Here is a 13,116-nt window from a genome sequence, read left to right as displayed (position 1 = left end):
AGAAGAGAGAGAGAATATGTGTGTATGTGTGTGTAAGGGTGGAGTGTAACTGATGATGTCATATGTGTGTATGTCTACATGATCTCTGTGTAGTGAAAGACAGAGAGAGAGAAAGAGCATGAGTATGCATGCATGATGTTTGTTAAACATCTGAACAACAGCCGCATATCAGTTTGCTCGACAGCCACTGGAGAAACCTGTCAATCATAAGAAAAAACATAAAATGTAATCTGCCATACCAGTACGCATTCTCACATCCTTACAATGACTGTCTTGATGTCTTTAGCCACATTCTACCACCCCCTCCATTTAGCCTTTCTGCTATCTGTCCTCACCTCTTTCCCACATTCTTCTTTTTCTTTTTCTCCTCCTTCACATCGTTCACAGAGTATTCCTCTGGCTGTTTGTTACTGACTTCCAACACAAGCAGTGGTTTGACATACAACTGTGTTTTGGCCGTCTTCTCCCCTTTTGCCAGTGTCCTTCCTCTCCCCTTTGCCAGGCTTCTTCTCTTCCGTCACATCCTGAAAGCAGAACACAAGCTTACATGGATGAATCACTGAGCTGAGAAAAAAATTTAACCAATGAAATCATGGTTCTTTTCCAGCCTCATTAGTCCGCAATGTATTTAATTAATTTAAATGTATTTATGCTTTAACAGTGAATATCATCATATATTTGCCCATGATGATAATGACCTACCTGTTGGAGCCCTTCCAGTCCTCCTTGGAGCAGCCTCTTTACATCAGCGCTCAAGTGGGTGATTGGTGTCAGACGAGGGGGGGGGTAAATACCCCACAGCAGGCGGAGTCACAACTCCAACGGTGACACGGTTGAGGGGAGTCAAAGCCCGGGGAACCTGCTGGTCGAAGAGGAGGGCCTCGGGAGTAGGAGGAGTCAGAGGGGGGGATTCCATGGCGTCGTCCTCAATGGTGAAGGGGACCACAGGAGTGGTCTCTGTCTCAGATAGATCCTGGGGAGACAGAGTCACAAGAGAAGACATCACCTTTTGGCATGTGGGACCTGGGATCTTCCCATGGCTCTTTAGGATGATAATCAACAAACAGTGCCATGCCATACCTTGAATCAAACAATAGCTGAATAAACGAATACGTACAGTACGTCTGTACTGATTACTTACAAAGCGTTGGATGGAGGGCTTTTCTTCCTGAGAGGGTTGGACCTGTGGTGGGGAACTACACACCTCGGGTGGTTGGATCCTCTCAGTGCAGGCCCTGCAGGCCATGCGTAGCTTCTTAACCTCTTTCTTCCAGTTCTTCAGGCCCGTCAGATTGAAGTCATCTCTGCAGTCCTTCATCACCTCTTGGATCAGCGCATCGAAATCTTGGCTGACCCGTATATATTTCTGCGCCTGAATCCTCTGGAGCCTTCTCCCTCTGACGTTATAAACCAGTCTTCTCAGAGACGCACCCATCAGGCCTTTTCCCTGGCTCTTCACACGAGACATCTCTTTGAAGTACTCGTTGGTGTTCAGGATCTCCTCCTTGGTTTTCATAAGGTCCTGTTCCAGGGCAACCAGGGATTTTTGGAACCTTATCATGACCTTTTCTCTTGTGACACGGGACTGCCTGTCGCGCCTCTTCTGATCGTGTAGCATGGTGGGGTGCACGTCATTAGTGACGCAAGGCTTGGTCACGGCTCTCACCGAGGAAGGAAGAAGGCCCTGGGCTTCGTAATCCATAACAGGATTCTAGGGAGACCAAGAGTAAAGTACAATGTGCAGGAACAGGGCAGAGAGGAAAATGTGAAAATATGAATATCCATATGGTGAGGGAGGAGGTCAGGTGGGTCAGATGGCTGAGCAGTTAGGGAATTGGGCTATTAATCAGGAGGTTGCCAGTTTGATTCCTGGCCGTGCCAAATGAAGTTGTGTCCTTGGGCAAGGCACTTCACCCTACTTGCCTCGGGGGAATGTCCCTGTACTTACTGTAAGTCGCTCTGGATAAGAGCGTCTGCTAAATGACTAAATGTAAATGAGGGAAAAGCTGATTCAGCACTAAGAGAAAAAGACAATTCATTGACCTTTTGCCACACACATACACATACCAGGCTTCTATCCGGAAGTGGATTCTGCTGGCATTCACGGTCCTCATCAGACTGTGAGTCAGATGGAAACATATTGTTCACACAGTCTATGTTCAAAATGTAATGTACCTTGATGCTTTTCATGCACAAACTGACCAGAAAATCTCTCTCGCTGACTGAACGGAGAGAGAGGTCATCGTAATCTTGGGTCTGACGGATAGTGTTCCCACCACGTTCCACTTCCTATATTAGAGACACAGTCACTCAGAGGTATTTGACCAGTTTGCTATTTAACCATTCAAGTGTATGTAAAATAAGGATCTTACCAATTCGGTGTCATCCCTTTCACCTATCGCTATGCATAAACAACTGACCAGAAAATCTGCCTCATCGAGTGACTGGAGAGACAAATCATCCCGATTTTTCCAATCCGTTTCCACCTCTTCAATAGTTGTCCCATCATGGTCAACTTTCTACATTAGAGACACAGTCACTCAGAGAGGTATATGTTTGCTGTTTAAACATTTACGTTTAAGTTGATATAAGGCTCCTACCATTTCTGCGCCGTCCATTTGTCGAACCAGTATCCGTTTGGATCTCTTTCCACTGTCCCCACGACGGTGATCAGGATCATCAAACTGTGTCAGATAGATCGTTAGTTTTCATAAATAAATTCTCTGAAAACCACTGCATTAGGCTATGGCCAATAACAGTGATTATGGGAACGTGTTATTTGAGAGGAGCTGACCTGACTGGAAGAGTTTGGTATCGGCATGTCGGCTCACGATGATTGGCTGTGAAGCAATTGAGAGAGAAAACTTGTAACTTTTGTAACTGCAATGCTGTTGAGGTTTGATTTACAGGCCATTTGTGGACTGAGTCTTGAGTCTCTTTTTATTGATGTGGTCAGTTATAACAAAACACAAAAAGAAAACCATGTATCAAAACTTGCTTTAAATGTATTTGATGCGATGATATTGACGGTAACTGCAGAACGAAAGTGTGGATTAAATTGAGAATGAAATTATGTTTTACGTTTAAGATTACAATAAGTAGGGGAAACATTAATGTGTAAATAAGAATTACTCACCAAAAAGCGCAAAATTGTCTGAATAGCCTGAGACAATCTTCTGAGAAAGCTTACAATACAAGTCTTCAAGTTGCTATTCACCTGCCTGTTCAGAAGAAATGTGATGTAGCTGTATAATGTTTAATTGAAGTATTAATATACACCATTATGACGTTTTTGTACGTAATCATGTGTAGCATTCAAACATACTTTTTATACAGAACGTATGTCCGTAAAATAAATGTGTCAATATTCTTCATTAGAAATGTGTAATTACACACAAGCATGTAGCTCAGATGACTCCAATAAATAATACGCAAACAATGCCCACTATGCAAACTACAACACGTAGGCTATGCGATAATTATTACTTGGCCCATCGGCACTACACGTTCCGTCATGTAGGACAGATTTGATTTTGAAATCCATACACAGCCAGCATTCCTTAAATTGGCAAAATCGTTCTTGTCTGTATAGGTACGCCCATGTAATTATTATTACTAGGCTTTTCTTTTATTTATTTTTAAAGAAAAGTAGTACGACTGCCTCGAAAACATTTTAGATAGCTACTTTGCATGACACCATCTCTCGCTAGCTGGCCCCCGCCAGCTGCGCCAATCCAAGTGAACTGTTCCTGCTGGAGAAGAGGTTCAGTGCAGGAGAGGAACTGAATCAAGTCGTCATTTTAAAGGGAGTTATTGTAGCTTCCCAATAAGGGCCGACAATTTTGAGCAAGAAACAGAAGGGTACTGCACATGTTTACCCTTCTGTTCCTTACTCAAAATGTCAAATAATTGTCCTAAAGCTTTTGAAAGTGAAAGAAAAAGGTGCAGTGGTCTCTCAGTTTCTTCCAGAGCTTATGTCAAAGGTCTTACCTTCAAGGCTAAAATATTTACTGAACAGATAGGTGACCATGTCAATACAGGACATGCTAGGACTTTTGCTTATAATGAAACCATGCCCAATCTCAACACCGATCTGTCACAAGGATGATACCAAGCGTTTTATTGGAAACACTGATAGACTCCATGTTTTCTACCCATACCCACCCAGAGACATACATTGTTGATTGATAGGGCTGGGATGTTTTGGTACATTGAAGTACATAGTGGAAATTGTGTTACATGGTTGTATAGGGAGACTGGAGGTAAAAAATATCACACTCAATCTCTCATGTTCTCCCTCTCTTTCTACCTGTCTCACACTTACACAAACTACATCTCCATCTATCAGAGGTATGGGAATGCTGATCATTCTGTAAAAAAATCAATCCCCAATTACCGTAATCACTTTTGCTTTCAATTGATCACAGAGTAGAAAACAGTAAATAATTAGAAAATAGAAATGTATTTCTAAAAATGGTTGTAATGTATGTAATTTCATATTACGACAACTGAAAAAATCTGTACATTCTCAATAATTGAAAGAGAGCAGTCCATCTGTGACACAGATATTTTCAACTTGATTGATATAATGTGGCTTTGAACCCCAGAAATGTCTTTCGATGTGATATTTCACCTGAGCAAATAGATGACAAGGTGAAGACAGGAATGGTATACGAAACAGTTTCTGACACGTTGATAGGTAATACAGACTGAGATACAAAGTTCAGCTTTAGGGGCCATAAACCATATACATGGAAGAAGGGACTGGCTTCACAGTCTTTTTTCCTCAGTATTTCCATCTAGATTGTTTAAATATTTCATATTTCACCTCTAAATAAATGTGACTAATGCCAGCATACTCCCACACATCCAACACAAACACACTTGATATGCTCTCCAAGAATCCAAAGACTAGAAGGCAAAAAACACACACACACACATTATTACCAGAAGCAGTGTACCCGATTTTTGCTGAAGGCATTACTGGCACCACACACACAGCTGTGTAACCCACAAAACAATGAGAAACATTTCCTCTTCCTCAGAAATGGTCGAATGTACTTATATCAACACTCCGGGTCTTAATCTCAGAGCCAAATTTGACAAGTGGCTGGGATGATAATCTCTCCGTTACAGCCCCTGGAATAAGGCAGTCGTGCCATTGAAGACACAGGCTTTTCATACACACGGATGTTGTGGAATTTGGAATGTTTCATCGATATCTAGAGCATGTATGTATGAAACCTGTTAGAATTGTGTTTGTGAACTCAGAGAAAGAGTAGTTCAGTCAAGACAATCACGTATTAGATTTGAGCATTTATTGTTACATGACATGGACATGTAGATTTAACTTTGGCGGAGTGGATGATCTAAGGGAAGCACTCCCTGCCTCCTCGATGCAACACATACATACATGACATATGAGGCAGGGAGCAATAGAGATATAATCCCCCGGAGGGATCGAACAGACAGACAGCACGGGGGAGAAAGGGGATGGTGGAGGGCGGCAGCAGCACTGATCATACAACAACCGGGGTGAGTGTGGGCATATCCGCGCGTCTTTTAAAGACGCCTTATCGGACGTGGCCCAATGGATATGCGCTGCTAACATGGGTGTGGTAGTGGGCAGAGGAAGGAAGGTGGAGTAAGACGCCTTACGTCCCCGATGACTTACGCGCGCTGCCCGATTGCCCTGCCTGAACGAGCTGCGCTTATTTCTGTTAGATGCCAACAATGAGGCTTGCAGAAGGGAGAGTGGATGAGTCTGTTGCAGGGTGCTGGGCCTCCTGATAAACACAAGGCCACAAGGATGCTTTGGGAAATCCTCTAGGCAGCATTTTCCCTCTGCACTGTTTCTGTTGAAGCACTCACTCCAGGGGTCAGGTGGCTGAGCGGTTAGGGAATTGGGCTAGTAATCAGAAGGTTGCCAGTTCGATTCCCGGCCGTGCCAAATGATGTTGTGTCCTTGGGTAAGGCACTTCACCTTACTTGCCTCGGGGGGAATGTCCTTGTACTTACTGTAAGTCGCTCTGGATAAGAGCGTCTGCTAAATTAATAAATGTAAATGTAAATGTTAGCAGTCTGAACTGAGTGAAGATCACACAGAGAGAAAGTCGGAGACCGATAAAGCTCTATCCCCACACAACGTCGTTCTCAATTCCTCATTCAAGAAACACAAACCCAGGATTCGAAGCAACGTCCCTACACATCACGATCTATTATGCAGTCACATTACATTTACATTTAGTCATTTAGCAGATGCTCTTATCCACAGCGACTTACAGTAAGTACAGGGACATTCCCCCGAGGCAAGTTGGGTGAAGTGTCTTGCCCAAGGACAAAACGTCATTTTGCACTGCCGGGAATCAAACTGGCAACCTTCAGATTACTAGCCCGATTCCCTAACCGCTCAGCCATCTGACCCCACACACAGAGACAAATGACTTCCAGTTTTACCTGAGGTTGAAATCTTGGTGTTCGTTGCTGGTTTTGGATTCAGCGTTTCTTATGGCTCCAGTCAGAACTGTGGTCAAGAGTTTGTGGTTCCAGTTGGTGCTGAAGTGTTCTGCTTGGGTTCAACTAGACGTGGGGAGCAAGTGGGTCTGGACTGAGGTCTGGTTCTAGGCCACAGCGGGTACAGCTGGCACAATGTGTAATGGAGGAGGAAGACCAGCTGTGTTCACATTCTAACATAACGGTTGGTAACAAGTAGTCTCTGTTTTACAGATAAAGTGCACCAAAGGGTTATTTTCTTAAATAGGCTGCCATGCAAAGTAATTTAGGCTTATAGTATTAAGGTGCGAGATGACCAAATGAATAGTCGGCTAAAGTTTATGAGGCTGGCAACCATCAAAAAGCAATACCAAATGAAACACAAAATGATAACTTTATTGAGAACAACATTTAGTCAAGCATCTGTGATATGAGAGTGAGAGAGAGAGAGAGAGAGAGAGAGAGAGAGACAGAGAGAGAGAGAGAGAGAGAGAGAGAGAGAGAGAGAGAGAGAGAGAGAGAGAGAGAGAGAGAGAGAGAGAGAGAGAGAGAGAGAGAGAGAGAGAGAGAGAGAGAGAGAGAGAGAAAGAGAGAGAGTTGAATATGTGTGTGTGTGAGACAGAGAGAGAGAGAAAGAGAGAGAGAATATGTGTGTATGTGTGTGTAAGGGTGGAGTGTAACTGATGATGTCATATGTGTGTATGTCTACATGATCTCTGTGTAGTGAAAGACAGAGAGAGAGAAAGAGCATGAGTATGCATGCATGATGTTTGTTAAACATCTGAACAACAGCCGCATATCAGTTTGCTCGACAGCCACTGGAGAAACCTGTCAATCATAAGAAAAAACATAAAATGTAATCTGCCATACCAGTACGCATTCTCACATCCTTACAATGACTGTCTTGATGTCTTTAGCCACATTCTACCACCCCCTCCATTTAGTCTTTCTGCTATCTGTCCTCACCTCTTTCCCACATTCTTCTTTTTCTTTTTCTCCTCCTTCACATCGTTCACAGAGTATTCCTCTGGCTGTTTGTTACTGACTTCCAACACAAGCAGTGGTTTGACATACAACTGTGTTTTGGCCGTCTTCTCCCCTTTGCCAGTGTCCTTCCTCTCCCCTTTGCCAGGCTTCTTCTCTTCCGTCACATCCTGAAAGCAGAACACAAGCTTACATGGATGAATCACTGAGCTGAGAAAACATTTTTACCAATGAAATCATGGTTCTTTTCCAGCCTCATTAGTCCGCAATGTATTTAATTAATTTAAATGTATTTATGCTTTAACAGTGAATATCATCATATATTTGCCCATGATGATAATGACCTACCTGTTGGAGCCCTTCCAGTCCTCCTTGGAGCAGCCTCTTTACATCAGCGCTCAAGTGGGTGATTGGTGTCAGACGAGGGGGGGGTAAATACCCCACAGCAGGCGGAGTCACAACTCCAACGGTGACACGGTTGAGGGGAGTCAAAGCCCGGGGAACCTGCTGGTCGAAGAGGAGGGCCTCGGGAGTAGGAGGAGTCAGAGGGGGGGATTCCATGGCGTCGTCCTCAATGGTGAAGGGACCTGGGATCTTTCCATGGCTCTTTAGGATGATAATCAACAAACAGTGCCATGCCATACCTTGAATCAAACAATAGCTGAATAAACGAATACGTATAGTACGTCTGTACTGATTACTTACAAAGCGTTGGATGGAGGGCTTTTCTTCCTGAGAGGGTTGGACCTGTGGTGGGGAACTACACACCTCGGGTGGTTGGATCCTCTCAGTGCAGGCCCTGCAGGCCATGCGTAGCTTCTTAACCTCTTTCTGCCAGTTCTTCAGGCCCGTCAGATTGAAGTCATCTCTGCAGTCCTTCATCACCTCTTGGATCAGCGCATCGAAATCTTGGCTGACCCGTATATATTTCTGCGCCTGAATCCTCTGGAGCCTTCTCCCTCTGACGTTATAAACAAGTCTTCTCAGAGACGCACCCATCAGGCCTTTTCCCTGGCTCTTCACACGAGACATCTCTTTGAAGTACTCGTTGGTGTTCAGGATCTCCTCCTTGGTTGTCATAAGGTCCTGTTCCAGGGCAACCAGGGATTTTTGGAACCTTTTCATGACCTTTTCTCTTGTGACACGGGACTGTCTGTCGCGCCTCTTCTGATCGTGTAGCATGGTGGGGTGCACGTCATTAGTGATGCAAGGCTTGGTCACGGCTCTCACCGAGGAAGGAAGAAGGCCCTGGGCTTCGTAATCCATAACAGGATTCTAGGGAGACCAAGAGTAAAGTACAATGTGCAGGAACAGGGCAGAGAGGAAAATGTGAAAATATGAATATCCATATGGTGAGGGAGGAGGTCAGGTGGGTCAGATGGCTGAGCAGTTAGGGAATTGGGCTATTAATCAGGAGGTTGCCAGTTTGATTCCTGGCCGTGCCAAATGAAGTTGTGTCCTTGGGCAAGGCACTTCACCCTACTTGCCTCGGGGGAATGTCCCTGTACTTACTATAAGTCGCTCTGGATAAGAGCGTCTGCTAAATGACTAAATGTAAATGAGGGAAAAGCTGATTCAGCACTAAGAGAAAAAGACAATTCATTGACCTTTTGCCACACACATACACATACCAGGCTTCTATCCGGAAGTGGATTCTGCTGGCATTCACGGTCCTCATCAGACTGTGAGTCAGATGGAAACATATTGTTCACACAGTCTATCTTCAAAATGTAATGTACCTTGATGCTTTTCATGCACAAACTGACCAGAAAATCTCTCTCGCTGACTGAACGGAGAGAGAGGTCATCGTAATCTTGGGTCTGACGGATAGTGTTCCCACCACGTTCCACTTCCTATATTAGAGACACAGTCACTCAGAGGTATTTGACCAGTTTGCTATTTAACCATTCAAGTGTATGTAAAATAAGGATCTTACCAATTCGGTGTCATCCCTTTCACCTATCGCTATGCATAAACAACTGACCAGAAAATCTGCCTCATCGAGTGACTGGAGAGACAAATCATCCCGATTTTTCCAATCCGTTTCCACCTCTTCAATAGTTGTCCCATCATGGTCAACTTTCTACATTAGAGACACAGTCACTCAGAGAGGTATATGTTTGCTGTTTAAACATTTACGTTTAAGTTGATATAAGGCTCCTACCATTTCTGCGCCGTCCATTTGTCGAACCAGTATCCGTTTGGATCTCTTTCCACTGTCCCCACGACGGTGATCAGGATCATCAAACTGTGTCAGATAGATCGTTAGTTTTCATAAATAAATTCTCTGAAAACCACTGCATTAGGCTATGGCCAATAACAGTGATTATGGGAACGTGTTATTTGAGAGGAGCTGACCTGACTGGAAGAGTTTGGTATCGGCATGTCGGCTCACGATGATTGGCTGTGAAGCAATTGAGAGAGAAAACTTGTAACTTTTGTAACTGCAATGCTGTTGAGGTTTGATTTACAGGCCATTTGTGGACTGAGTCTTGAGTCTCTTTTTATTGATGTGGTCAGTTATAACAAAACACAAAAAGAAAACCATGTATCAAAACTTGCTTTAAATGTATTTGATGCGATGATATTGACGGTAACTGCATAACGAAAGTGTGGATTAAATTGAGAATGAAATTATGTTTTACGTTTAAGATTACAATAAGTAGGGGAAACATTAATGTGTAAATAAGAATTACTCACCAAAAAGCACAAAATTGTCTGAATAGCCTGAGACAATCTTCTGAGAAAGCTTACAATACAAGTCTTCAAGTTGCTATTCACCTGCCTGTTCAGAAGAAATGTGATGTAGCTGTATAATGTTTAATTGAAGTATTAATATACACCATTATGACGTTTTTGTACGTAATCATGTGTAGCATTCAAACATACTTTTTATACAGAACGTATGTCCGTAAAATAAATGTGTCAATATTCTTCATTAGAAATGTGTAATTACACACAAGCATGTAGCTCAGATGACTCCAATAAATAATACGCAAACAATGCCCACTATGCAAACTACAACACGTAGGCTATGCGATAATTATTACTTGGCCCATCGGCACTACACGTTCCGTCATGTAGGACAGATTTGATTTTGAAATCCATACAGCCCAGCAGTCCTTTAAATTGGCAACATCTTTCTTGTCTGTATAGGTACCGACCAGAGCCATTAAATTATTAAGCTTTATTGATTGATTTATTATCAAAACTTGCTTTAAATGTATTAGAATTTTGAATCTGAGAGACATTTTCTTAGTTGTACAGCCATGATATTTACGGTAACTGCATAACGAAAGTGTGAATTAAATGTAGCATAAAATTATGTTTTGTGTAAGATTACAATAAATAGGGGAAACATTAATGTGTAAATAAGAATTACTCACCAACAAGCACAAAATTGTCTGAAGAGCCTGAGAAAATCTTCTGAGAAAGCTTACAATAGTCTTCAAGTTACTATTCGCCTGCCTGTTCAGAAGAAATTTGATGTAGCTCTGTAATGTTTCATTGAAGTATGAATATACACCATTGTGACGTTTACGCCACATCATGTGTAGCATTCGACATACTTTTATACAGATAGAACGCATCAAATAAATGTCAATATTCCTCATTAGAAATGTGTAGTAGCCTACACACAACCATGTAGCTCAGATGACTCCAATAAATAATACGCAAACCAATGCCCACTACATACTACAACAGTATGCTATAATTGTTACTTGGCCCATCTGCACTACACTTTCCGTCATGTTGGACAGATTTTATTTTGAAATCCATACACAGCCAGCAGTCCTTAAATTGGCAAAATCGTTCTTGTCTGTATAGGTACGCCCATGTAATTATTATTACTAGGCTTTTCTTTTATTTATTTTTAAAGAAAAGTAGTACGACTGCCTCGAAAACATTTTAGATAGCTACTTTGCATGACACCATCTCTCGCTAGCTGGCCCCCGCCAGCTGCGCCAATCCAAGTGAACTGTTCCTGCTGGAGAAGAGGTTCAGTGCAGGAGAGGAACTGTATCAAGTCGTCATTTTAAAGGGAGCTATTGTAGCTTCCCAATAAGGGCCGACAATTTTGAGCAAGAAACAGAAGGGTACTGCACATGTTTACCCTTCTGTTCCTTACTCAAAATGTCAAATAATTGTCCTAAAGCTTTTGAAAGTGAAAGAAAAAGGTGCAGTGGTCTCTCAGTTTCTTCCAGAGCTTATGTCAAAGGTCTTACCTTCAAGGTTAACATATTTACTGAACAGATAGGTGACCATGTCAATACAGGACATGCTAGGACTTTTGCTTATAATGAAACCATGCCCAATCTCAACACCGATCTGTCACAAGGATGATACCAAGCGTTTTATTGGAAACACTGATAGACTCCATGTTTTCTACCCATACCCACCCAGAGACATACATTGTTGATTGATAGGGCTGGGATGTTTTGGTACATTGAAGTACATAGTGGAAATTGTGTTACATGGTTGTATAGGGAGACTGGAGGTAAAAAATATCACACTCAATCTCTCATGTTCTCCCTCTCTTTCTACCTGTCTCACACTTACACAAACTACATCTCCATCTATCAGAGGTATGGGAATGCTGTTCATTCTGTAAAATAATCAATTCCCAACTACCGTAATCACTTTTGCTTTCAATTGATCACAGAGTAGAAAACAGTAAATAATTAGAAAATAGAAATGTATTTCTAAAAATGGTTGTAATGTATGTAATTTCATATTACGACAACTGAAAAAATCTGTACATTCTCAATAATTGAAAGAGAGCAGTCCATCTGTGACACAGATATTTTCAACTTGATTGATATAATGTGGCTTTGAACCCCAGAAATGTCTTTCGATGTGATATTTCACCTGAGCAAATAGATGACAAGGTGAAGACAGGAATGGAATACGAAACAGTTTCTGACACGTTGATAGGTAATACAGACTGAGATCAGTCTGTATAACCTGATCACTGAAGTTCAGCTTTAGGGCCATAAACCATATACATGGAAGAAGGGACTGGCTTCACAGTCATTTTTCCTCAGTATTTCCATCTAGATTGTTTAAATATTTCATATTTCACCTCTAAATAAATGTGACTAATGTCAGCATACTCCCACCCATCCAACACAAACACACTTGATATGCTCTCCAAGAATCCAAAGACTATAAGGCAAAAAAACACACACACACACACATTATTACCAGAAGCAGTGTACCCGATTTTTGCTGAAGGCATTACTGGCACCACACACACAGCTGTGTAACCCACAAAACAATGAGAAACATTTCCTCTTCCTCAGAAATGGTCGAATGTACTTATATCAACACTCCGGGTCTTAATCTCAGAGCCAAATTTGACAAGTGGCTGGGATGATAATCTCTCCGTTACAGCCCCTGGAATAAGGCAGTCGTGCCATTGAAGACACAGGCTTTTCATACACACGGATGTTGTGGAATTTGGAATGTTTCATCGATATCTAGAGCATGTATGTATGAAACCTGTTAGAATTGTGTTTGTGAACTCAGAGAAAGAGTAGTTCAGTCAAGACAATCACGTATTAGATTTGAGCATTTATTGTTACATGACATGGACATGTAGATTTAACTTTGGCGGAGTGGATGATCTAAGGGAAGCAC

At 42.3% G+C, this 13,116-nt stretch overlaps 2 protein-coding genes and 1 long non-coding RNA gene across 3 annotated transcripts in view; 1 reads left to right on the top strand and 2 right to left on the bottom strand.

Annotated features, from left to right (window-relative positions):
• The window catches only part of LOC136959951 (E3 ubiquitin-protein ligase TRIM39-like), a 210,835-nt gene that overhangs the window by 67,803 nt on the left and 129,916 nt on the right, over positions 1–13,116 (top strand). The window lies entirely within an intron of this gene.
• The window catches only part of LOC136959948 (E3 ubiquitin-protein ligase TRIM39-like), an 88,566-nt gene that overhangs the window by 35,091 nt on the left and 40,359 nt on the right, over positions 1–13,116 (bottom strand). The gene's annotated exons all lie outside the window — the stretch shown is intronic.
• LOC136959827 (uncharacterized) lies at positions 6,939–7,907 on the bottom strand. Its single transcript, XR_010878778.1, has 3 exons — positions 7,825–7,907; positions 7,459–7,646; positions 6,939–7,320 (listed from the first exon to the last, which is right to left on the bottom strand). It is a non-coding gene; the product is annotated as an uncharacterized lncRNA (long non-coding RNA).

This window comes from Osmerus mordax, chromosome 17 (assembly GCF_038355195.1).
Source record: "Osmerus mordax isolate fOsmMor3 chromosome 17, fOsmMor3.pri, whole genome shotgun sequence".
In the NCBI taxonomy this organism is placed as follows: domain Eukaryota; kingdom Metazoa; phylum Chordata; class Actinopteri; order Osmeriformes; family Osmeridae; genus Osmerus; species Osmerus mordax.
Note: the sequence above shows the minus strand (reverse complement) of the source record. Positions and strands in the feature narration are given on the sequence as shown.